The 26,439-nt window shown below is 42.2% G+C and overlaps 1 long non-coding RNA gene across 1 annotated transcript in view; it reads right to left on the bottom strand.

Moving 5' to 3' along the window:
* Positions 4,707-26,439, bottom strand: part of LOC102160535 — a 233,802-nt gene continuing 212,069 nt past the window's right edge. Inside the window, exons 3-4 of the long non-coding RNA XR_002347030.1 lie at positions 6,717-6,769; positions 4,707-4,765 (exon numbers count right to left, since the gene is read on the bottom strand). This is a non-coding gene — a long non-coding RNA (uncharacterized LOC102160535). The remainder of the gene's footprint in view (positions 4,766-6,716; positions 6,770-26,439) is intronic.

Raw genomic sequence — 26,439 nt, 5'->3', positions numbered from 1 at the left:
CTTCTCAAGATGTGATCAAAGGAAGCTGGAAATGATAACAAGGAAGGATGGTGGCCACCTTCAGCATCTCTGTCTCAATCAGTCTTCAATGCATTTTTCAATTATTACATTTCCCTGTGCAATGCTCTATCCCCTATGACCTCACATTCAGCAAAAGGCTGCTTATACCATAAAAAAGCAAGTGGGGGGGGGACCCAAAATTACTTTTCAAACGTGTGCTCTGGATTCTAAGCATTTTTAAATGTATCTGTGTACACAGTGCAAACACTATCTTGCAGCTCAAGCCACTTTAAAATGAGGTCCTATTGGTCTTTCAGTAACTACAGCCACTTAGATGAATGCAAGAGGAGGCAGAGAGCACTGCCCAGGTGCCAGGACAATATCATAAGAAATCTGAAAAGATACAAATAGCAGCGGTTCTGTCTTACTGTGGGCACACTGAGTTCCACAATAATTAAATAACTTCCAAAATTAAACTGAAAAAAAGAAATCAGGAGTGGAGTTCAAGTGGAATGCTGGTCTCGAAGCCCTTGTCATCTAGCCCTTTTCTCATTTAAATACTACAGTATATCTTCTTCCTGCCACAATAAATAATACAAGCTCTCTTCTCTCCTGAAAAGAGTTTTCATTCTGGGGATCAAACAGGGTGCCTATTTCTTTGTACTACTGCCCCTCAGTCCTGTGAGCTCTGATTAAATGATTTCACATGCTGAGTTCAATAATTGGAGTTGCCTAGTTCCTGACCATTTGTTTGCCAGCTATAATGAGTGTCACTCTTTCAAGGGAATGACTGATATACTAAAGGAGTAAGAAAGGGGCTGTGAGGACTAGGACACAAGGAATCCTATTCAGAAGTGAGGCACTAAAGGTCACCACCGCCCAGCTTCCCAGGCACGCCCAGCATACCCCCACCCACCCGACACCTACCCACTCATCAAATGCAAACCCACACTCAGAGCTCAACACTGGAACCTTGCAAACTGTGTCAAAAATTCAAAGGCTAGTAATACCAAGGCCTGGTTTTCAGCCCTTGTTTTGTTTTTGTTATTTACCAGTGTCCTCGGGCCGGCTTCTTTATCTTTCTGAGGCTACAGTTTCCTCATCTGTCAAAAAAAGAGAGAGAGACCTATAAGGGCCTTGATGACATTTTGTGGTTCCTATTAGGCAAGCTGGTTAGAGATGCTTTAATGAAAACCCACCATGTCACCCAGAGACCCCAGGGGAGAACCCATGAGCCACAGATTGTTACTTCATGTACTTAGAAGGAGGTCTACTACAAAGTAGACTCTATGTCTACACTAACAAACTTAAAATTTAATAACACACGAAACTAGGAAAAGGAAACCAGTAAAAGAGTGTGCATACAACCCTCACAGGTTTATAAAGTATATAAAAAGGGGTCTGGATGTTTGAGAATTCATTAAACTACCCACAGGGCATCCACGCTGTGCTCCACACCACAGTGGGTGCTTGAGAAAGGACAAGACACAACCCTCAAGGTCCTTGGAATTTGCCAGGAGCATGGAACGCAGTGAGCCCAGAAAAGGCATGTGAGCTCTGCCTTTGGGTGCCGGGTTCAAGAAGACATGGAGGTGAAATGCAGGTTAAGCCTTAGAAGCAAGCAGAGTCAGCCAGAGGGAAAAGAGAGGATGAATCCAAAGCTAGAGAGATGGCAAGAAGCACTGCCCAGAGAGAGCAACTGGCAGGGGTTCGGACTGGCTGGACCATGAGCTATTGGAGGTGGGAAAGAGCAGGGGAGGAGACTGCCAAGAAGGGTGGAGAAAGGGTCCTAGGAGCAGAGGCCCCACAGGCAGGAAGCCGCAGCACAGCTCTGGGGCAGCTGGAGGGAGTGTCAGGCAGAGGGAGGTCCATTGTGCTTACATTGTAAGATGATTCTGAGAGCAGAAATGGAGAACTGAGTGAGTGTGTGCGTGGTAGAGGAAGGACATGAAATAGGGGATGTAGGTAGGAGAAAGTGGTGGTGACCATAATTAATATCAAAAGCAAGAGCTTTGGTCCATATGTCATGAGGAGACAGCCTAAGATAGGGGTGGGCACACCATGGCTTGTAGGGCCAATCCCAGGGTTCTACACAGCCCTGAGCTAAGAATAATCTCTGCACTTTTTAAATGACTGGAAAAAATCAAAAGAAGAAAACATTTAACGGCACATGAAAATTACATGAAATTCAAATTTCTGTGTCCATAAATAAAGTTTCATTGGTGCACTGGGCAGGCCTGTTTGTTTACTTGTCTACGGCTGCTTCAGTATTACAGTGGCAAGTTGAAGCTGCAACAAACCGCATGGCTCCCAAAGCCAAAACTCTTTACTCTCTGGCCTTTTATAAGAAAAGTTTGCAGACCCCTGGCCTAAGGCCTGAAGATAAGGGGAGAGGACAGGTTCCTGCAGGCAGGTGTGTTGTTTTCCCCTCTCTGTATACCCGGCTCATGCCTGGCTCCTCATAAATGCTCCCAGACTGCTCAGTGGAAGAATGAGTGAGGACCAGGTGGAAAATCATAAACTGGAATGATGACAAGGCTGCCGCAGGGGTTGGCAAAGTAGGAGTTTATCTTGGCGGGCTGATCCTCAGATGTGAGAAGAACCCAGGGCCTCACCTCCCAGAAACCTTCCACCACTTTTGGTGGAGAAGACGAGGAGGGGAAAAGACATCAAAGAGCAAGATGCGATGCAAAAAGACTCAATTTTTTTGGAGTTCCCATTGTGGCTTAGAGAGTTAAGGACCCAACTTACTCTCTACAAGGATGTGTGTTCAATTCTTGGCCCTGCTCAGTGGATTAAGGATCTGGCATTGCCGTGAGCTATGGTGTAGGTCACAGATGCAGCTCAGATCCCAAGTTGCTGTGGCTGTGGTGTAGACCAGCAGCTGTAGCTCCAATTCAATCCCTAGCCTGGGAACTTCCATATGCGGCAGGTGCAGCCCTAAAAAGGGGAAAGGAAAGATTCTTTCCTCATTTTCTTATTGGAAAAAATTATGAGGCTCCTACAAGGAGTTGGAACTGGGAAGACCCTGGAGCTACATTTGAAGTACAACACACATGCTGGTCTTTTTTTTTTTTTTTGTCTTTTTGCCTTTTTCTAGAGCCACTCCATCGGCATATAGAGGTTCCCAGGCTAGGCGTCTAAATTGGAGCTGTAGCTGCCAGCCTACGCCATAGACACAGCAATGCAGGATCCGAGCTGCATCTGCGACCTGCACCATAGCTCACAGCAATGCTGGATCCTTAACCCACTAAGCAAGGCCAGGGATTGAACCCACAACCTCATGGTTCCTAGTCGGATTTGTTAACCACTGAGCCATGACGGGAACTCCCACACTGGTCTTCTAACAGGTGTTCCTGTCCCTTTTCTCTTCCTCCAAGTTATTTTCTCTGCAGGTACCAGGGTAACTTTTCTAAAACACAGAAGAGAGCACTCCATGCCCCCTGATTCAGCCTCTCCCAGAAAAAGTCCAAACCCAAGGCTATGCATAAAGGCCTTGTATGGTCTGTGTTCTTCTTTAGCCACTGCTCCCCAAGCTCTCCTCAACTTTCAGTTTCCCACATGAGTCAGACTATTCTCTGCCTCCAAGCCTTTGGACCAGCAAGAACTAGTCCCTCTGCCTGGCATGTGAGCCCTCTCTCCCTGCAGCATCTACTCATTCAATACAATTCAGCTCCAGGGACCCAGTGTATGGAGGTGGCAGATGTGAGGATAGCACATGCGGGGGTAGCTAGAGAAGTAGTGGACAATACTGGCAAAGTGGTGTGAAGCCTGGATATGAAAAAGAGTGAGTTCCAGGATCCTATTTATTGGGGGTGAACACAGGGGTAAGACAGCATTGGCAGGCTCGGACCTGAAGTTGGGACTCAGGGCTTGAGTTGCTTTTAGGTTGTCAGAAGCTACTGATTTTTAAGAACTGGAGTTCTCAATCTTTGGTGCATATCAGAATCACCTAGAAGATTTTTAAAGACATGGGTATCCAATAAAATTGGCTAAAATTAAAAAGATTAGCAATACCAAGTGTTGGTGAGGACATGGAGTAACTAGAACTCTCAAAGAGTGCTGGTGAGAATCTAAAAACAGTGCAGCTGTTTTTGCCCCAAACATTTTGCCCCAAATGCAGCAGACCAAAGCTCTGAGACCCTGAAGTTTGCAGCAAAGAGAAGGTAGCTTCTGTGGGATGGACAGGGAGCTTGGGGTTAATAGCTGCAAACTATTACATTTGAGGTAGATAAGCAATGAGATCCTGCTGTATAGCACAGGGAACGATATCTAGTCAAATATAAGACTAGGTCACTTTGCTGTGCAGTAGAAATTGATAGAACACAGTAAACCAACTATAATGGAAAAAAATAAAATCTTTAAAAAAAAAAAGAAAGAAAGAGAGAGAGAAGGTAGCTTCCCAACACAGCCAAGTGAATAGACAGGAGACAAGACTCAACTCTACCTCCCTCAGGTGAAGAGCCCTGGGTATTTATGGGCAGCAGGGTGGTCTGAGGTGTGGGCAGCATGGAGAGGTGGGGAGTGTAGGGAAAGGTGATTGGAAAAAAGTACCATAATAGTCCTTCTGTGCAGCTATAAGTAACTACAGGCCTCTGCAAGCTCAAATGTGGAGGTGCCTAGCATGATCTGAGGGTGGAGTTTTTAGCCCTCTGACATCAAAAGGTTACAAAGAGGACACTCATACATGACCATGTGGAGGGTTGGTTCTCCTATCCCGTGTTACCCAGCTCACCTCCAACTAGACACAGCAGACTCCAAGTTCCTGAAAACAATTCAGAAACACATCTTACTGTTTAAGCTACATGCTTCTTGGAGGACATGCAAGTCTTACAACGACCTTGATTAGCAAAGGCAGCTGAAATGGATTTGACTAATAATTATAGTTTCATAGCCATTTTGGAGAACAATCTAGCAGTTTCTTGTAAAACTAAATACAAACTTTTCATATGAGCAGTAAATCCATGTAAAGACTTTTACATGATTATTCATAACAGTTTTAGTGTCAATATTAAAACCCTATAAAACCCAAATGTTTATCAAAAAGTGGATGGACAGGAGTTCCTGTTGTGGCGCAGTGGTTAACGAATCCGACTAGGAACCATGAAGTTGCAGGTTTGATCCCTGGCCTTGTTCAGTGGGTTAAGGATCTGGCGTTGCTGTGAGCTGTGGTGTAGGTTGCAGACATGGCTTGGATCCCTCATTGCTGTGGCTGTGGCATAGGCCAGTGACTACAGCTCCGATTCGACTCCTAGCCTGGGAACCTCCATATGCCATGGGAAGCAGCCCTAGAAAAGGCAAAAAGACAAAAAAAAAAAAAAAAGTGGATGGATAAATAAACTGTGGTATAGCCATACAATGGAATACTATATACTAATCAAAAGGAATGATTCAATGATATATGCAAGAAAATAGACAAATCTCAAGATGATATGCTTCAAGAAATAAGGCAGACACAAAATAATACATACTGCATATCTGTTTTCATGAAATTCTAGAAATGGATACTTGGGTCCAAGAGTTTGGGGGATGGAGCCTTGAGTGCATGAGGAAACATTTTTGGGTGATGGAAATGTTCTGGATCTTGACTGTGGTTGGTGGTTCGAGGGGCATATGCTTTCATCAGAATGGAATGGACTTTGTATTTAAAATGAGTCCACTTTATTGTTTGTAAACTATATATACCTCAATAGAGTTGACTATATATATATATATATATTTTTTTTTTTTTTCAGGCCCTGTGACAAAACTCCTGAATCAAAATCTTTATAGATTGGGCCCAGGACATCGATGTGTTGAACAAGCTCAACAGGTGATTCTGATTTGCACTAAATCTGCAAATCGTCTCATCACCATTTCACTGAACTAGCTGAAAATATCGCAGGCATGGCTCCCTTTAGCTCTCTCTTGATGATCTTTGGGTTTTGGAGTGAGTGGTGCATCACAGTCTCTCAGAAGAGACTTCATTAAACTAGAAGAAATCTTGTAAAGTCACCCAGGCCAATCCGTGCCTCTGGCCAATCCCAGGTACCAATCCGCTCCCTGGGTTGTGCCTACTTTCAATGCCTGCAGGAGAGGATTCCACAGTCTTCTTGAAAAAGGCTCTAAATTGGACTTTCCACTCACAGTCCTCAACAGGAGACACCTCCAAATGGCAGCCCAAAGCCAAATCTCCCCAAGGTGAGCAAATGGGTTCCCCTCACCTGAAGCTCCCACCCACATGAGTTAAGCAATACTGCAGTTGAGCCTGTATTCCAAGAGCAGTGAAGTTTCTGAAGTTAGTTTGCTTTTCTACTCATCTCTCTATGGAAATTAAGATAGTTGTGCATTGCATATACTTATATGCAAAAGTGCCTGATTAAAGAGTCTTGACTTCAGGTTGTAGAAAATTACAATTTTCAACTAAAATAAATATGCCACTTTAGGAAAGGATGAGTAATTCCGTGTCTGTGATATTTCTCAGGATGGGTTCAGGAGTTTAGAGTGTAATGTAGTCTATGACACTACCTATGATAAAATGCTTCTGTGTGCTAGTAACAAGCACTCCAGGGTTTCTTCAGCCTGTTTAATCATGTAAGATAGCTTACTTGATGTTTAGCATACTGCAATTTGGAAAGCAATGCATTATGGGTTAAATTACCACCCAAACACCACTAATAAATTATAGCCAAAGGTAGAGATGGATGTTATATTGTCTTTGGCAGTGGAAAATTTACCTTCCTGGAGGCTGACTGCCTTGTCTTGATCAGGACTGCTGCTCCTCAGGCACCTGCATTAATAGAACAGATTGCTGGTAAAATAGAGCTAGAGTCACAAAGGATTGCTGCATAAAGAACAGCTTGAATTACATCATCTCCTGACAATGTCAAAGAAAATTCAATACTTAAGTCTGAGGGACTTTTATAGGATTATTGGGAAGATTATTTTTGTCATTGATGCTTTTATTTTTATGTCTTTAAAATTTTTGTTCAGTTTTAAGGCAGCCTTATTCTATAGAAAAATTCCTGACCTAGGTTTTTTCACTAAGTAAAGCTGGAGTAGAGCAGCTCAACATCCCTAAATAATGTTAGACACAATTATGTGAACTACACAACTCTCAGAAAAATAAATGATGTAACAAAATCTCTTTGTATTGGTGCATCTTGGGTGTATCAAGCACTAGAACAAAAAGGGAAAGGATTTGGTGCCTGAAGAAAGCGTATGAAAATATTCTTCACATCCTGGCAGCAGTGTCTGGGGCGGGAATGAAAGAGCTTTCTCTGGAATAACAGTGGTGGTGGCATTTGTCATGGACAGTGCAGTAACTACTCTCACAGAGCAGAATCTGTTGTGATGTTGTGATGCATAGAGCCTCAAAGAGTTGTGAAGGTGGCCAAAAGATGTACAGGAAGCACTTTGTACAGTTCTCAGGGCACTGTGAGCACTTAACAAAGGGTAATTACTGTCATCATCTTTGTTACCATTAACCCAATTTTAGAAATGGAGCAATTAAGAATCAAAGAGGTTCAGGAGCTTGTCCAGGGTGGCAAAGTAGTAAGGGTCCTAACAGGAAGCTAACCCGGGTCTGAATGACTCTAAAGCCATGATTTTAAACAATCTCTAGCACCTTCCTGGTTTGTAGCTGCATGAACCTGCTGAGAAAATTATTCCCCCCAACACCAAATTACTCTCCTTGAACTGCGTAAATAACTGAGATTTTGGAAACAGCTCAGAGGTCTATATTTATGTATCGCTGGGTCTCTAGTTACAGCGCTTGAGCTGAGTGAAGGGGGATCACAGGCTGATGGGTGTGGGGGCAGGTGGGAGAGGCGACACTGCCTCAGGCTAAGGGAATGGCTTTGTGTACGCCCCTACTGGAAGCATCCTGGCTCCCGGGCCTTCTCCGCACCTCCTGTTCTGGGTTAGAGGGAGCCTTCACAGGTATGCAGAGCACAACAACATCTGGGTTGCTGGGATTTGTCCTACAGATCTGGTGAATTTAGGGTACACATCAAACTTTTTTAATGACTTCACAGTTTCTCCCAAGAAAATACATAAGGTGTCTAAAGTCAAGTACATTTACTAAGTTATTTTTTCATAAGGAAAGGGCTGAAATGCCCTAAGTGATGAAAATCACTGTGCGTGCCTATAGTAGAGCACATAAATCTATCTGTACTCAGAAAGTATCACAGAAACCAGAGAGCGAAAATGTTCATGGGCAGCGCGGAGAAGGGTTCTGTCGCTAGGATGCACACTGATGCATAAATAGATAAGAACGCCACAAAATCTTATTAATAAAGTTGATGTGTCTTTGGTTGACTGGCCAACTATAGCTGCCTTCAAAGTCATTAAACTTCAGACCAGGCTCAAGATTTATTAAGAGATGTTGCTGCCTGATAGTCTGTAGGGATATTCTATCTAAAGCAGATGCTACTATCATGTTCAGCCACTGGGTAAATTTCCAGCAACCAAGGTTTTGAGAGAAACTGAAATAAAGTTTAATATAATTTAACTGCAGCAAGAACACAATAGGAAACAAGGTATAAAATGATTTCCTTGTAAATAATTTTACATAATTGACATTAAAGAAGAATTGTTTTTGGAATCCACGGAAGAAAATTGTTGCTTTATGTGAAAATATCATTGATTCATTATCATCATTATCTTCCTCATAATATTTGTTGACCACTCACCACACGGAAGGCATTGTGCTGAGCACCTCATCTCATTTAGTCCTCCAAACATACCTATAAAATAGAGGTGCATCCATCCTACAGTGTCCATCCTCAGTCCTAATTGAGACACAGAGAGGGATGTCCAATATAATCTCAAGTTATCTCAAGAGACATGGACCTTTTTCTCCAAAAATATCTAAGCAAATTAACCTCAATGTATTTATTCTTTAAGAAAAAAAAATGTATGTCATCCACCCCTTTTAGTAGAAGAGGCATTCAATAAAATCAAACTAAATAAAAATGGGATGCCTTAATCCCAACATAGCGGGGATTATGCTTCTAAAGCATTTAGGAAGTCATCAAAATCCTATATCTGGCTGGTGATTACAGAAATTGATTAAGCCAGTTCCTTGGGGAAAATTATTAGAACCAATGCTTAAGGATTAAGCTTCAGAAGCTCCTTGAGAATACATAAAGGTGCTATGCTACCTTCCACTGTCAGAACCTTTGGAAATACGGTGAAACAAGGAGCATCATCTTATCTCTAAATGAGATGAAGGCACAAAATGAGGGATGGACTGAATCATACCGCAAGACAAAGAAGGAGTCCCCCTCCTGTGTTTTCTGAACGCATCCCCCTTCATCCAGAGGCTGTTCAGTTCACCCACCTACTTTAACCCTCTGCAGATAGGTCTACATGCCAAGAGGTACTGCTGTCAAGATCTTACAAATGACATTTTAAAGACTGATTTTTTTTTTTTAACTTCTCATTAAGTCCTTGAAAACGTTCATCTTTGTACACATCTCTTTACACATTTCTGTCCTCTTCCCTTTTGGAGAGTCAAGGCAGAATGCCTAGAACACTAACCCTCTCCATGGAATGTTCAAGGGCTCTACTTAGGTCCCTCTAAACTAGTGTCTTAGTTTGGATTCCTCCCAAAAGAGCTCCTGAGACAAAAACTTCAGAAGCAGTTTATTTAGTACAAGTCTACTCCCAGTGATCCTTGGGAGTAGACTTGAAGCAGCGGGAACATGCTATAAGAAAGGGAGAAAGCCAATAACCCATGCATCAGTGAGGATTCGCTACTGAGGGCACCTGAGGGCCCTGGGAACGCTCTAAGAAACCATGTAAAACACACCTCAAAATTACCCCATTGGGCATTAATCACCCCATTGGGCATTAACTCCCATTCCCCATGGTGGAGGGTGCCCAGGGACATGAGTTCGCCTGACCTTCTGTTGACACCAGTGTACTCATGGAGGGTGGGCATCAAGCAGGAGAATTGAGCTGCAGGTGCTTAAGGAGGAAAGCTGCTGGCATGCTGTAAACTGCTTTCCCCTGCAGCTGCAGGTGGCCTCAGGTTGGCTGGGGGATATGGGGCAGGGCAACTGCTTTTCTCTTACTTCACCTCTCTCTTCTCAAATATGCTCCAAAGGTTCTAGACCAAGTTGCCCTGGGGAAGAATTTTACCTCTGTCCCTTACTAGTTCTGTAACCAGAGGCTGACTTAACCTCTCCAGGTCTCAAATCCTTTAATGCAGAGTAATAATACCCACTTCATATGGCCTTGTGGAGATGTAAATATGAAAAATGAAAATCTTTTGGCACGAGGAACAATAAGGCATACGATAACATGTTGGTTATCATCAGTTTTACTTATCTTACTTTTGTTTATATTTTTAAGAAGTAGTATGGGACTAAGAATTTTGAGAGGTTGGTTTCAGCCCTTCCCCTACTTCTAGCTAGTTGTATGTTCTTGAGAAAGGCACTTCATATTTCTGATCTTGAGTTTCTTCATCTGGTAAATAGAGGGTTTGAAATAAATGCGTATTTGGGAGAAAAACAGTTTTAGCTAAGTTATCTTAAACTCAAACCCAAACACCTAAAATGTAAAAGTGTGGAGACTGGAAATCCGAAGAGGAGATGGGAGTCTGGCAGCTCAACGAAATCATGCCCTTTCTTTTTTTTTTAAGTCAATGGACTTGGAGTTCCCGTCGTGGCACAGCACAAACAAAACCTACTAGGAACAATGAGGTTGTGATTTCAATCCTTGGCTTGCTCAGTGGGTTAAGGATCCAGTGTTGCCATGAGCTGTGGGGTAGGTTGCAGATGCAACTTGGATCCCACGTTGATGTGGCTGTGGCTAGGCTGGCAGCTATAGCTCTGATTAGACCCCTAGTCTGGGAACCTCCATATGCCATGAGTGTGGCCCTGAAAAGACAAACAAAACAAAAATCAGTGGACTTAATTCTGATTTCCTTAGATTTCTTTCAGTTACAAGTAATGGAATATCCAACATGAGCAGGGTTAAACAGAAAAGGGGGATCTATTGACTTGAGCAATGAAAATAAAACCCCGTCTAGATTACCTTCAACCATGCCCGGGTCTAGGGGCCAAGGAATGATGCCATTAGGATGTTTCTCCACATCCCTAAGCTCCATGTCCTTCTATGCTGCATTTATCTCAGACAGGCCTGCCCTCTTGGTGACAAGAAGGCTACCAGCAGCTCTCCATCTACTTCCTATCTTAGAATAACAGGAGAAAAAGATCCCCCAAGGGAGTTCCCGTCATGGCGCAGTGGTTAACGAATCCGATTAGGAACCATGAGGTTGCGGGTTCGGTCCCTGCCCTTGCTCAGTGGGTTAACGATCCGGCGTTGCCATGAGCTGTGGTGTAGGTTGCAGACGTGGCTTGAGTCCCATGTTGCTGTGGCTCTGGCATAGGCTGGTGGCTATAGCTCCGATTGGACCCCTAGCCTGGGAACCTCCATATGCCGCGGGAGCGGCCCAAGAAATAGCAACAACAACAACAACAACAAAAAAGACAAAAGACAAAAAAAAAAAAAAAAAAAAAAAAAGATCCCCCAAGAGGTATTTAGTCCTGGTATTGACTCTTATTGGCCCAAAAAAGGATGAGGCATGCTCATATCTGAACCAACAGGACAGGAAATATGCTCATTCATTAGCTTGGACCACAGGCTCATTTCTGATTGAGATTACCTTGGTCGGGTAGGAACAGTGCAATTGCCAACTGAAAGAAAGATGGGCATTGTGTGGCCAAGACAACCAATGCCCACTCTGAGTCTACCCAACTCCAGCTTCTGTGTCACCTCTGCTGACTTCTCCGTGTCTTCTGGGTTTTGTGAAAACCTCTGAATTTCACCATATAGGTTGCCATATTTCCTTGCTGTTGCATCCACATCCCTTGACTGAATAACCAATGGGTCAGTAAGTATGTGTGAAATACTCACTCTGAAATCTGCAGGAAAAAGAAGACATCTCTGAGACTGGACCTTTATCTCAAGGAGTTTCTAATCTAGCTAAGTAGAAAAACAGAACTATCCCGGTTATGTAGGTTCGCAAGCGATACAAGGCCATAAAGGAAGAGATCAATAACATGAACCATTCCAGAGAGACTAAAATGATGGTCAGATCTAACAAAATGAAATTCAACAAGGATAGTATAAGCTCCCACACTTAGGTCCAGTGGCCCTAGGGAGCCACTGAAGGCTCCCAGGATAGTGATAGAGTCAAAGCAGTGGTTTAGGAAGGAAGAATTATTCAGAAGTACATATGGATGAGTGAGAACAGGAAAGGTAGGAAGTAGGGGCCAGTACAGGGTCCACTGCAATAGTGTTTGTATAGAGTGAGGTTACAAAGCCTAGATCTGAGGTATTCATGGAAATGAAAAGAAAGTGCACATGCAAATGAACTGGTTGGGGAAGGCAGAGAAGAATGAGTTAAGGAAGAAAATTGCCCAGTAGATTCGAGGATGGAAAACTGGGGGAAAATGCCCAGTCTTAGAAGTAAGAGGGCAGGAGGAAGGAGCACTGGGAGGTCCAGGCTGGATGGAAAGTGGAGCAGGAAATGAACTTTTTCAGACACGCCTTGTCCATGCTGCTGGAGAGACATGCAGATGGAAATCTTCAAAGTGCAGCTGGAAGTTTGGTTCAGGGTCAGGGGAGAAGATAACCATTAGGGAGTCAAATTCCCAGAAGTAGGAGCAAATAAGATGAGATTAATGCCACTTACCTGTCAAAACAATGGAGCATCAGAGAAGAAACCCACAACTTTTGGCTCCCCCATTTGCTGGCCAAGTGACCTTGGCCTCAGTCTCCTCATTTGTACATTGAAGTTAAGTAATAGTAAAAGCGAATTGCCTGTGACATAGACTCCACACAGTCTGCTCTATTCCCTTGCACCTCCCATAGGAGATGCAGTTTCCTGATCAGTCATTCTGAGTTACACCATTGCCTGGAAATGATCGTATACCATTAACTACCTGGCCCAGATGCACCTGTCTCCTCACAGAGCCTACACCTTGACACCCAGTTTTATTTCAGCGAAACCACAGTAAATATGACTTCTGCACAACACACTTCACATATTATCTTAATGTTATTTGATAATTTTCAAGCCCCACACACTCCCTATTGTTGACTATCCCTGCCTCAGGTTAGAAACATTTGAAAAAGACTTTCTTCTCCCACCTGGCCAAACTTCTACTGAATTTATCTTTGAGCCAAGTTTAAGTTTTATAAATATTTTATTCTCTAGCTCTCTGTCCTAAAATCCTCAAATACATGTTCTATCCATTGTTTCTGCCCAGAAAAGGGATAATGAATGCCCACTGTCCCCTTGATCATGAAGAGAGAGCATCTATTTGACAGTCCTTTCTCACATTAGAATTTGAAACTGAGAGATAAGTTATTTGGACAGAAACATTTCCTCTGCTGCATAGCAATGGGCCGACATCCAAGCAGGACCTAAGGATACCTCTCCAAATGGCAGATGGCAAATAACTGGCTTTGTATCAGTAACTCAACCTGATGATTACATCTAATAATTCCAGGCTTGATTCTGGAGAATCTGCCAGTGCAGAGAGCAATCCTATAGCCATTTCCAATTATGAAGCATCCTCAACAGGGAGTATGCTTTCATGAAAAAATTATATTTGTATATTTGTGATTGTGTGTGTGTGTGTGTGTGTGTGTGTAGAGGTTAAGGTGTACTATACTGTCCCACACAAGCTGGCATAAGTATGTAAGTATTGCTGGTTCATAAGTATTGCTTTTAATAAATCTTTTTTTTTGTTATATTTATGTGTCTCTAGCCTCTAAGCCAAACTATAATCCTAAGAAGATCAGTGGTACCTACTTATGTACAGCCACATCATTATGTGTTTTGCTATTTACTGAGTATTTATTATACGGTAGATACTAAACTTACTCTTTTAATTTTCACAGAAGTCCCATGAGGGGTATATTATTAACTCACATTACAGATGAGGAAAGTTAAGTAATATGCTTAACACTCTATGTTTAGCAAAGGTGGGCTGGGAATTCAAATCTGAGTCTTCCCAGGCCAGGTCTCTTTTCTATCTTGACTCTTATTAGGAATCAGCAAATATTTGCTAAATGAGTGAACAAGTGAGAGGCTCTAAAACTCACATCTTTAACCTCTAGATTATACTGGACCAAATTATAGTCACAATAATGAACCCAAAGCCCTTGGACATTACATATATTCCCTAGATGTAGAGAGTTGACAATTACTTAAAATTAAGAGTTGTCTTTGAAAAATGTAACACCTGGAAAGGTAAGCTGTGGTACATCTAGACAATGGAATATTATTTGCCACTAAAATGAAATGAGTTATCAAGCCATGAAAAGGAAAAGAAATGTAGGAACCTTACTTAAACGTCAAAAAAGTTAATCTGATAAGGCTACACACTGTGTGATTCCAGCTACATATATGACACTCTGGAAAAGGCTAAACTGTGGAGGCAGGAAGAAGATCAGTGGTTATCATGGGTTGTGTGTGGGGGGGATAATTGAATAGGCAGTAGGGGAACACAGAGGATTTTTAGGGTAGTGAAAAACACACTCCTTACGATACTGTAATGATGGTAGATTCGTGTTATTATACATTTGTCCAAACACACAGAATGTACAATATCAAGAGCAAACCTGGCCTTTGGGTGATACTGATGTGTTAATACAATTGTACCAAAGGCACCACTCTGGTGAAGGATGTTAATAGCAGGGGAGGCTATTAATGTGTGGGGCAAGCGGCGGGGGGGGGGGGGGGGGGGTCTAATGGGAAGTCTCTGTACCTACCTCTCTATCTTACCGTGAACTTAAAACTGCTCTTTTAAAAAAAAGTAACAACAAGGGAACAAAACAGACCAGGGTGATACACTGATTCACAAATGGAGAAAACCTGCCTGGTGCTCTGGTCCCCTGTATCACCCCTGTTGGCCACAACCATTTCTCAAGTCACAATCAGCACTCAGGCTACACTTATCAAGGAGGGGCCAAAAGACCTAGATCAGCTTGACTTTGAACCATTCATTTCACACATTAGGGTTATGGCACCAGGGAATTAAGACAAATTTGCAAAGGATTTACTGTAGCAAGGCCTGTTGCTAAGGCTTAGGGTTGAGTGCCAACCTTCCCACCCACGTCTGAGTTTGGGAGAACATTCCTCCAGTATCAGGGTGTGCATCACGACTATTCTCTTTTGCTGGGATCTTACTGATGGCTCGATACACTGATAAACACACAATATCCAGATACCATGGTCCTTGACATTATACAGCTACAGAAGCAGCATATTGTTGAGATTTGGTGAGTGGCTCTTGCTCTCTGCTACCCAAATGTGTGCCAACATTTCTCCAGAGTTAATGACTATAAGAAATGAAGGTCCTTTCAGATTTTGTTTGCCCCCATCTTTTTTAAACAGTTGTCTCTTTTAAACTCACCCTCTTCTAACAAGTGGATTTTTCTTTCCATTAGAGGTTATCTCCTGAGTTCACTGTCAAGTCCATTTTAATTCTTGCATTCCCTTATGAGATATTCATTCGAAATGAATTGCTATCCAGTCAGTTACATAGCTCTGCTCCCGGCATGGGAATTGTATTTCTTTAATGGCTTTATTCCTCTAAACATATTCTTTTTCGAGGTCTCCATTATCCCCCAGTCCTTGGAGGGAACCATTGGCAATCACAGAATAGGGCTCTCTGCTGCCTAGAGGCTTGAGAAACAAATCTAAAATATTTTAAAACTAAAAGAGCTCCTGAACTGATGTGTGTCCTGGATTGACTGTTCCTGGGCAGCGAGCACCAGACACAGCACAGAACAGCAATTATTCTTCCCAGCCGTCAGGGTGCCAAATGAGTTTTTTTCTGCGCTTAAAAATGGACAGAGGTTCACAGTAATTGAATGAAATAATGTACAATAATTTAAAATATTGTTCATTCAGAGAGAGATTAGGCTTTAATTAAATGGTGTCATTTAATATACCGTCCAGCAGATACTATAATTGGTTTCTTTAGCAGAGAACACAGTAGTATCTAGGCTTACTGAAGTGATAATGGTACTAATTTAGCCTAGTGGCTACATAAACAGCTTGGCTGTTTCTGACACCCCCAGTAAACAAGAAATAAGCTGTGATCATGACATCTGCATAACTCTTAATCAGTCACTTCTTTCTGAAATAAAGTTATTCATCACCCAGACTAAACAAACCCTTTTTATATTAAACAGGTATGATAGCTGGGATTTTCAGGGGTATTACGCTGTTCATTTCTATGGATACACAAAGTAGGGGTATCGTCAAAGCAGTTATGAAATTACATTTCATTTGAGCAGGGAGAATGGCATTTCTTACTTTTAAAACCTGGTATAAATGCAAACCAGAACCCCAAGTGCGTTCAGAGGGGGCAGACAATTTTCTGGCACAACAACAGTTGTGTATTTTAATTCCTATTTTCTTTTGGTCATTTACAAGGACGTTCTCATTTCCAGGCTTGGCTCCTGTTTCCTCATGGCTCATTCCCGAAATGTGATACAATAAGGTCCTATTCTCTTCAAGCTATTCTGCCTGATAATTCAGAACAAAGCCCGAAGGGGGAGGGGTGGGGTGAGAGAGAATTTAACTGAATCTAAAAGAAAAAAAAAGTCTCCTAAGGTCTAATGCCCCAGACAAATTACAAAGTAACCAGAGATTAGATTAAAAGCCTTTCCTAAATTCTTTGTTTTCAAAATATATGCACTATACCTAAGGACGGAAAACTTTCATTTCTCTGTTTGCAAATGACCACCAACATGTTTATTTTGGAAAAGAATGGAAACATTGATTATGGCAAAGAACTAGCTAGGTCACAAAGTCAGAAAAACAGGCTGGCTCTATCACTGGGTGGGGAAACAGAACTGACAATCACAGGATAGAGTCCCTGGGGTGTAACTCCACCTTTACAGACTTTCCAATAGATTATCTGGGACTTGGTGCAGCTCCTCCCTGCCCCATTAGAACTCAGGTTGGGTGTTCCCGGCTTTGTCCTCAGAAGATGAGAACTGGGGACGCAGGAGTGATTTGCAAATGGGATTCTGAAAACTAAAATTGGGATACTCCCTGCAAATTCAAGAGAGCTGGCCACTCAAGCTGAACTGAATAAAGGCTGCCTTATAGTGGGCCTGGGCCTCACAGTTAAAGGACAAACCTCATACCATTGCAACCGAACATCAAAATACAACTCTCAGGGACCATCATGGTTCCTGGAACCCAATGGGATTCCTTTTTCCTTGGGTTTTCTTTTACAAAGCAAACCACACTCACTGGACTGAACAACCACTAAAAAGCAACCGTGCTCTGGACAATTAGAGCCTCCCCTTTGCCTTCCTGTAAGTTATTCTTTAAACCAGGACCATCCAGTTGTACCCAGAGCACCATTCTGGAAGGTCCTCACTGACCTAACAGCCACATCCAGTGACCTTCGTTTAGTCATTGTCTTTTTGACCTCCCCAGGGCAATTCACAAAGAAAAGTACAACCACTCCGGCCACTCTCCTCCACTGGCTACAGCAGCCTTAGGTTATATCTTGCCTCTTTTCTCTCTGACTGCTAGAGGAATTGTTCTAGAATGTGGGCTTGCTCACGTTTTCCTGTTGAACTCTTTCTTTGACTTCCAGTTCCTACAGGATAAAAAAAAAAACCAGACTCAGTGGCATGCCATGCCAAAGCCTTCAAAGATGGCTTCAGGCATCCTGGCTTTTCTTGCCTTGTTTCTTGAAACTTTCTCACAGTTATCTATCTTCTCTTCCCCATCCCCAACACACACACATATTCTTGTGATTCTCTCAGCACTCCATGCTTTTCCAGGTTTCTGTGTCTTTGGCCGTTTCCTTTCCTTTTCTCTTTTTCTTTCTTTTTTACCCAATGGGATCCAACTCCTCTCTCAAAAGCCTTCCTGGCCCACTAGACTAGAAACTCTATGCAAACAAGATTGCCCCCACCTTGTCCTTCATTGGGACCTAGCACAGTGTATGGCACAGCACAAGTATGCAATATATATTTGTTACAATGAGTTAAGGTGACATGCCCAAATATTTAGTCACACTGTCCTTCATCTTCCCACTGAATTCTCTGCATAGCTTAAGCATCACAATTTTTATGTCATGCCTTAATTATCTGGAGGGGAATCATGCCTACCAAAAATGAAATTTTCCATGTCAGAGACCTTATCTTAGCCACATGTTTGGCACATAGCAGGCACTCAAGAACTGTTTGCTAGATGAAGGAAGAGAATGTGAGAAATGGCCAGGTAAGCATCAAGAGGAAGATTTCTCTCAAAACGCCTATGCCCTTTCCCCTTCCTCAGGGAAGCACTTCCATAACTTTACCACCTCCAGCCAGGGATTTTAAAAATTCTGTCTCCTGGATGCCTGCTGCGACCCAATGGTCACAAAGCAGACAAGGACTGAGTTGGCAGTTCACCCACAGCCTAACTCACAGCCTCCCTCAGGGATAAAGAAGCCTGTTCTAATCTAATCAAAGGACTGCTTCATAAGGCTTCATTTGCCCGGATTCTCTACATTCTCCTGCCTACTCCCTTAGACACCCACCAGGAAATAACAGCAGCCTCCCAAGCCTGCAAGATAAACCCACTGGGATTACAGCCATTCCCCACAATTGAGCAAACCGTCTCTCAAAATGCCCATACATTTTGCATTAAACACAGTGTATCAAATTAAAAATAAAACTCAAGTTGTTTGGTTAATGGTTTTCTCAGGCCTGAGGTTGAGACCAGACCACTGATCCCTCTCTCCAAGAATGTCAGCTGGTTTTGCTGCTTGCCACAGACACTGTTTAGCTATTATGTGGCACATGAAGCATTTTTATTCATTCTTAAACCCAATGTCCAATTAACAGAGAAAGGGGATTCATTAAATAATTTAAACTAGTTCCAAATTAAAGGGCAGTTTTCTCAGTTGCATTTGCAAAGAAGTTCAACTTGACTGCAAGAAGTCATCAGTTAAGCCCACGTTGGTTTGGGACACTCTTTCATGGGATAATTTTGAATCACTCCACTTATAGCTTCTTTTGATAAGAAGCATAGGGAAATCTTGCCTGTGACACCCATAGACAACAATTTCTCCTAGATGTTTATTTAATTTTAATTCTTTGAAAAATTGGGTAAAAGAGCTTTGGTCATAATTATATGTTCAGCTTTTACTTGAGGACCTGTTAGGCTAGATGATGAGTCATATTCATTTGCCAAGATGCTAGAAAAGAAAATCCCTGGGTACCATCTGGAAAACCGGTTGGTCGTAGACAGCGTTCACGTCAGTTTATTCTTAGAAGAGCTGGGAATAGAACTCAGGATATTTGACTTGCACTCCAGAGCCTTTTTACCTCACCTGCTTAACACTGTGCCAGGGAGACCTCCAGTCCAGAGCTGAGTCAGAGAGAAAGCAGTTTAGGAGATTCCGGCTAATGCACCAAGTATTTGTAGAATGTGTGCTTGTGTTCGGGAATGCAAGGGGAGCAATTTTTTTTTTTTTTTTTTTGTCTTTTATCATTTTAGGGTCACATCCTCGGCACATGGAGGTTCCCAGGCGAGGGGTTGAATCAGAGCTACAGCTGCCAGCCTACACCACAGCCAAAGCAACATGGGATCCAAGCCACGTCTGCAAACTACACCACAACTCATGGCAATGCCAGGTCCTTAACCCACTGAGCGAGGCAAGGGATCAAACCTGCATCCTCATGGTTACTAGTCGGGTTCCTTAACCACTGAGCCATGATGGGAACTCTCAAGAGGAGCAAATTGATCTCCTGTTCCTGAAAGTTGGCTTCTCTAAATTGGCATGCAATTCTCAATGCCAATAGGAAATGAGTCAAGGTTATAGAAATTCTCCAATTTTTTTCTCAAGTCCAGGACTTAAGTCAGTCCACCAGGGCTTCTAGAACAACTTCCACTAGGCACATTCCGCTATTCCTTTCTCCAAAGAGAAGCCCCAGTCTCAAATTCACTCTCATAAACACCTGCCAAACTCAACACCCTGAGCCAGAGGAACTGTGCTTATAGGCAGTCTTCTTTCTAGGTGCAATTTCCTAAACAGGCTTTCTGGGTCTTAAATTTTGTCTCTCTTCAATCAATATAGGAGGAGCAGTAGTAGTAGTAATAGTAACAGTAGCAGTAGCAGAAGTAGTAGTAGGAATCATAGTTGTATTTTTATTTACATCAAAACTCTTATTCCCCATTGTGGATACTTAGTCTAATCCCCCTCCCCCTTCATAGTAAATCAGGCTGGAGAGACACAGCACAGGCCAGAGGCTTTCAGGCAACAAGGTCCCCTCCTCACAGTGTCCCATGCTGCCTCCCATGATGCTTTCCAGCTGCTCTTCCTTGCAGGAGTTGCCAGCAGTGTGTTGGCAGCTGCTCCCAGTGGGGGATCCCCCATTAAAAGCAGTGCCTCCCAGCTTTTCTGACCACAACCCCAGTTTATCACCTGGGAAATGGCCAGCTGCTCCAGTCAGCAGCCTCTCTTGCCTCCCAGAACAGGTCTACAACTTCCTAGTAGCTTGAAGACTTCATTTAGTCTCAGCACTGCCTTTAGAGAATATCTCCTCAGAGGGTTTATTAGGAATCTTCTGGAAGTAGCTACAAAGCTTAACATCCCTTGAACAAATATTAAGTGGGAGAAAAAAACCTTATGACCTTTATAAAGAGGTAAATGGCTACACAGCATTTCTACATGCATTATTTATTCTTATTTTCACAAAAGTCATATAAAGTAGGTGGTATTATTTCATGCATGAAGATCATGGCAGAAAGCTCCCAATTCTTATTTTTCTCTACTCTCACTTTCACTTTTGTAAGATGCAAGGAAACCTAATTACACTGCTCATGTCACTTCCGTGCCCATCTATGACTCCCCACTGTCTGAAGAATAAAATCCTAATTCCTTAGCCTAGGGCACAAGGCCATATGCAATATAATTAAAGCCCTCTCTTCCCATTTTGTCTCTTGTGTGCCTGCTATTATGATCCAGCCAAAATGAATTACTGAGCACCTCACACTCAACCATCTACGAGAGATACCTTGATGCTATGAGAAAACCATTCCATTTAGACACAGATTTTTTCAGATCTCCAGCTCTACATTAACCAGTTATATGAATCTGAGAAAGTAACAGACTCTCTGAGTCTCGGTTTTAAAAAATTAATTTATCCATTTGAAATAAATTTATTGGTGAGAAAAGAGACATGGACCTTTCTGTTCTAGAGCCACCCTCTGGGAGCGATGGAAGTTGGGAGCTTCACCTTGGTGCAGTCAAGTGGGGGGGCACAGAAAGGAGGTACAGAAAAATGGGGAACTGAAAGGCATTTGAAGTGACTGGAGGTTGGTTTGTGTGGGATGAGAGAATGTTCCAAGATGAAGCTGAGGAAGGAGACAGAGGCCAGATAGGGAAGGCTCTTTAAGCTTTGTTTAGGAATCCTTTATTCTAGAAAAAAAATGAAGAACATTCACAGGATTTTAATCAGGGGAAGAATGTAACCAAATCTGCATTCCACAGTGATCTTTCTGGCTGCTGTGTGGAGAATGGATTGAATGGGGGTGGGGGGTGGGGAGGGCGAGACTTGAAGCAGCAAGATCAGTTAGTAAAAGGTGGTTGCAATGGTGCATGAGAGGTGGTGATGGCCTGGACCAAGGCAGTGGCAGCCAGGATCTGGAAAAGTGGGTGGATTCCAGAGACATTTAGAGGGTAGAATCAACAGGGTTGATGAGGTTGAGGGGCAGAGGGGGAGGAGTCAAAAATTATGAGCAGGACATGTATAGGCAACAGAATGGACAGTGATGTCATTTACCTGGACAAACATGCAGGAAGTGAGAGAGCTGAGTGACCAGAGGGACAACGGTTGAGTCCGGTTGAATATTTTGTGTCTTAGGTGCTTAGAGAACAGACAATACCACCCAATAGAGTCCTGTAATAATTTAATGAAATGACATATGCACATTCCTTGTACCTAGTGGATACCCACTGTTATAGACTTGATGTTTGTGTCCTCCCCAAATTCTCACATTAAAACCCTAATCCCAATATGATGGTATTTGGAAGTGAGGCCATTGGGAGGGAATTAGGTTTAGACTGGGTCATGAGAGTATTGATCTTGTGATGGGATCAGGGCCCTTGCAATAAGCAGAAGAGATACTAGAGTTTTCCCTCTCTGCACACTTGCACTGAAGGAGTGCTCTGTGAATAGTGAGAGGGCGGCTGTCTACAAACCAGGAGTCTCACCAACGTCAAAATCTGCTAGTGCCTAGACCCTGGACTTCACAGCCTCCAGAACTGCAAGAAATAAATGCCTATTGTTTAAAGTGCCCAGCCCAGGATATTTTGTTAGAGCAGCCGGAACAGGCTTACGCACCCACTGAAATGTGGTTTGCTTTATATTTCAAACCACTCCCTTTGCCTGGCCCTTTCCCTCATTTCCACAAATTTGGATCCAACCCATACTGCAAAGCCCATCTTCAAAAGTCACCTTCTCCCAGAAGCCTTCTCTGATCTTCCCAGGTAGAAACTTTCCATGCATATATTTTTACTTTAGATTGTGGTTATGTATACCAGTATCATATTGCTCCTACAGCTGTAGACATTTCATTAACAAGGATTCATGTCTGCTGGATTGCTGACCCTCAAATTACACTTGGTAATAAATAATTATTTATATATTCACAAACAACAAAATCATCATAATTTATATATCATACTCTAAATAATGTATAATATAATAAAATTATAACAATATTTATGTAATAATTCAAGGAGCCAATACATTCACTACTGTATGAAAATGTGTTTTTTCATCATTAGCCTCATCTTGGCCTATTTCTTGCCTGAAAACAACAAAAAAGATGGGAGAAAGAGCATGGGTTTCTGAATTAAACTGACTTGAGAAAATAGTTCTTTCAATTCCTAATTGCATGACTGTAATAAGTCACTGAATATCTCTGAATCCATTTTTGTATCTGGAAAATAGTAATAAAAATATTTGGCTCATGAAATAATCATGAAAATAGCTGAAATATAGGAAATAAAGGGCCCAGTATAGTATCTGGCTCTTGACCAATAAATTCTGGTTCCTTCCCGTTCCCAGCATTGGCATTCACTAAAGATCAAGGAGGAATGGAGAACCAGAAACAGCAATGAGACAACATTAATATATTTTATTTTTTCAGATATCATATCCATTTGGTATTATGATTTCTAATATAAATTTCTAGCATGGCTGTGATGTTAGTAATGTTTTATTTCATGGTCTTGTTTTCATTTCCCACTGCATTGTATGCCTTGCTCCCTATTACTTGTCCCCTTGGCAAATCTGTATATTACAATACAAACAGTAAACAAGAGGTTTGCTTTGATCAGAGTCAGACAGAAATCACTGGTAAAAAGCTGAACTGCCTATGATCTAAAGACTTATGAGAATAAGAGATAATGAAGTAGAAGACAGGAAAATATTGACTTAATACAACCACAGAAGTCAGAGTGCCATTGTATCTAATCAGAACTTAAAAGAAACAGCAAAATGTTTAAGATTGGAAGTTTAAAGATGCAAATGTTCAGGGGTGAAGAGTAATTTCTGAAAGAAAATGTTTGCATTTGAGGATAAAAGGGTTCAGCTTCCTGTCATGAATATCCAATTTGGCTTCATATTTTTCAAGATCAATCACATAATTAAAAACAGATCTGGTAACAAATGATAGCATAAAAGTACTTGTTTATATTATACCATATTAAGAGGTGTTTAAAAAAAAGCTCAAAGACAAAAAAAAAAACAAAAAAAAAACAAAAAAAAACTCAAAATAAAACCAAGAATTATGACCATGAAAGAAAAGCATACACATCATTTATGAGTTTCCCCTGTGTATGCTCTGAAAAGGCAAGATAATTCATTTTCCATGTAAAACAACCTTGAGATGGAGAAGAAAGTTACTTCCAGCATTTTCTGAATCTTCTCTGGGCAATCAATCAAGGTATAGAATTTGGAATTAGGCTGCTCGCTCCCCAGTGGATCAAGCTTCATCTATATCTGCTCTCATCAAAACAGATCTAATACCAAACCAGAAGGGAGGATCATAGGCGTTCCTTCAAGTAAGTACAGTGGAGTTCTGTGCACTGAGGTCTGACCTCAACTCTGCCCTATTGTATTAAACGAAGAAAATGTTATCTCTTTTCTACTCATGTGGGTTACACAAACTAATTCATGCCCAGCGCTTTTCTCACACAAATAGCAGCTTTCAAGTTTGAATGAGTGTAACTTTTTGTTTTTTTTTTTTTTTTTTTAGGGCTATACCCATGGCATATGGAAGTTCCCAGGGTAGGGGGTCCAATCGGAACTACTGGCCTGCATCACTGCCACAGTAACACTGGATTCAAGCCACATCTGCGACCTACACCACAGCTTATAGCAACGCTGGATCCTTAACCCACTGAGTGAAGCCAGGGATTGAACTTGCATCCTCATAGTTATTAGATTTGTTACCCTTGAGCCACCAAGGGAACTCTGAGAGAGTATAACTTTAAAATTGCTGAAGCAGTCAGGCAACTCTGCATGAGGAGAAAAGCCCTAGAATATGTCTTCGGCCCCAGTCACCCCATTCTGGGTTCACTTCTTACTCTGCTCCCCTTTGAGGTCCCAGCATGCCCTGGGGCTGAGCCCACATGGACCACGACTCTTTGTAGTATGTTTTCTGAAGAAGGTCCAGAGTTTTCATGCTATGACTTCCTTCTAAGGAAGGCAACATTAGAACAATATTTTAATGAAATCGCGCTCATTAACTTTCTTTCCTCGGGAGTTCCTGTCATGGCGTAGCAGAAACAAATCCAACTAAGAACGCTGAGGTTGCGGGTTTGATCCCTGGCCTCACTCAGTGGGTTAAGGATCCGGCGTTGCCGTGAGCTGTGGTGTAGGTCGCAGACGTGGCTTGGATCTCACATTGCTATGGCTGTGGTGTAGGCCAGCGGCTACAGCTCTGATTAGACCCCTAGCCTGGGAACCTCTGTATGCTGCAGATGCGGTTCTAAAAAAACAAAAGCCAAAAAAAAACCCACTTTCTTTCCTAATTGATATTTTCCTTTGGGATTTTTATGGTATTACTGAGTATATTCTATGTCCATTTCACTCACCATGCACTCATCATTGCTAGTTAATAAAGACAATAATTAACAAGAGCAACTCATTCTCAGGGTCCTTTAAGATTCATTTTCAGGAATGTGGAAGGGAGGGTATTTGAGATTCTATTGGCAATTAACTTTTACAGCCTCAGTGGGTGGCAAAAGTTAGGGGGCTATTGGAAATAAGGGATCTTCTGTCACTCACTGTGTCTGTCTTCCCTTCAGGGGATCAGCTGACCTTCAGCCCTACCCAGACCACAATTCCCAGTAGCAGAAAGCTCACAGGGGCTCAGGCTTGCAAACACATGCAGGCAAAGGATGAATGAGATGAGCCGGAGAGCACCACTACCTTGGCCATTTGGGCAGGCCAACTTAGTCCCAGGAGGCTCTTGGACAGGCCATCCTGCTGCCAATTCAATTTTGAAGCCAGTGACATAGGCTGTCAGTTTATATACATCTTTAAACTTGGCTGGGAAATAGGAGCTAGACTTTTCTAAGAAAGAAAGAGAGAAGAAGGGGGAGGAACGAAGGAAGAAAGGAGGGAAGGGAGAGAGAGAAAAAGAAAAAAAGGAATCAGGTTTAGAAAGGAGCATCAGAGGATACACAGCCCAATTATTGCTTTCCACATCTTCTCCTAGACAAGTAAGCTTCTACCATGTGGTGAAAGACTGAGAGAGCAGAAGTTTTTGCAGGAACCCAGCAGCATCAAAGCCTTTTATTCAAGAACTGTTTATTGAGCATCTACTATGAGCACAGAAATAACTAATAAATTCCTTTTACCATTGGCCTAGAATTTTCCATGAAGGACCTTCAGCCCTTACTACCTGTTCTAGGTCAACATAATAGAATTTCTAAACTTGAGAGTGCCTAGAAATCAAATCCAAACCCCCCTTTTTGGGAGGAGGGGGAGAAAAAGAGTCTAGGATCCTTAGCGACTTTCCCAGTGTTACAAAACTAGATGTGACAAAAATAAATAAATTTTAAAAAAGAGGTGTGACAGAGGTGATTCTCAAACTCAGGTTTCCTGGCTCACTGTCCAGTGGCCTTTGCCTGCTACATCAATCTTCTTACAGCATGAACATAATTAAGTCCTCAGAGAGATACACTGAAGCATCCAAACATTATTTTTCAGTTAATCAACCAGCATTTTACGGCATGCCCCCTTAGGACTGAATTGTGACGTTCATGGTATTCCAAGCACTTCTGTCTCTGTGGGTCTACTTCTTCAAGAATAGTTATTTAAAATTAAATTTAACAACTGTGCTGGTATAAAGAGGAACATGTTAATATTACATGAAAACTTTTTCTTTGACCCCAAAGT

The sequence above is a fragment of the Sus scrofa genome, chromosome 1 (assembly GCF_000003025.6).
Source record: "Sus scrofa isolate TJ Tabasco breed Duroc chromosome 1, Sscrofa11.1, whole genome shotgun sequence".
Lineage (NCBI taxonomy): Eukaryota > Metazoa > Chordata > Mammalia > Artiodactyla > Suidae > Sus > Sus scrofa.
This window is presented reverse-complemented; position numbering and strand designations above follow the sequence as displayed.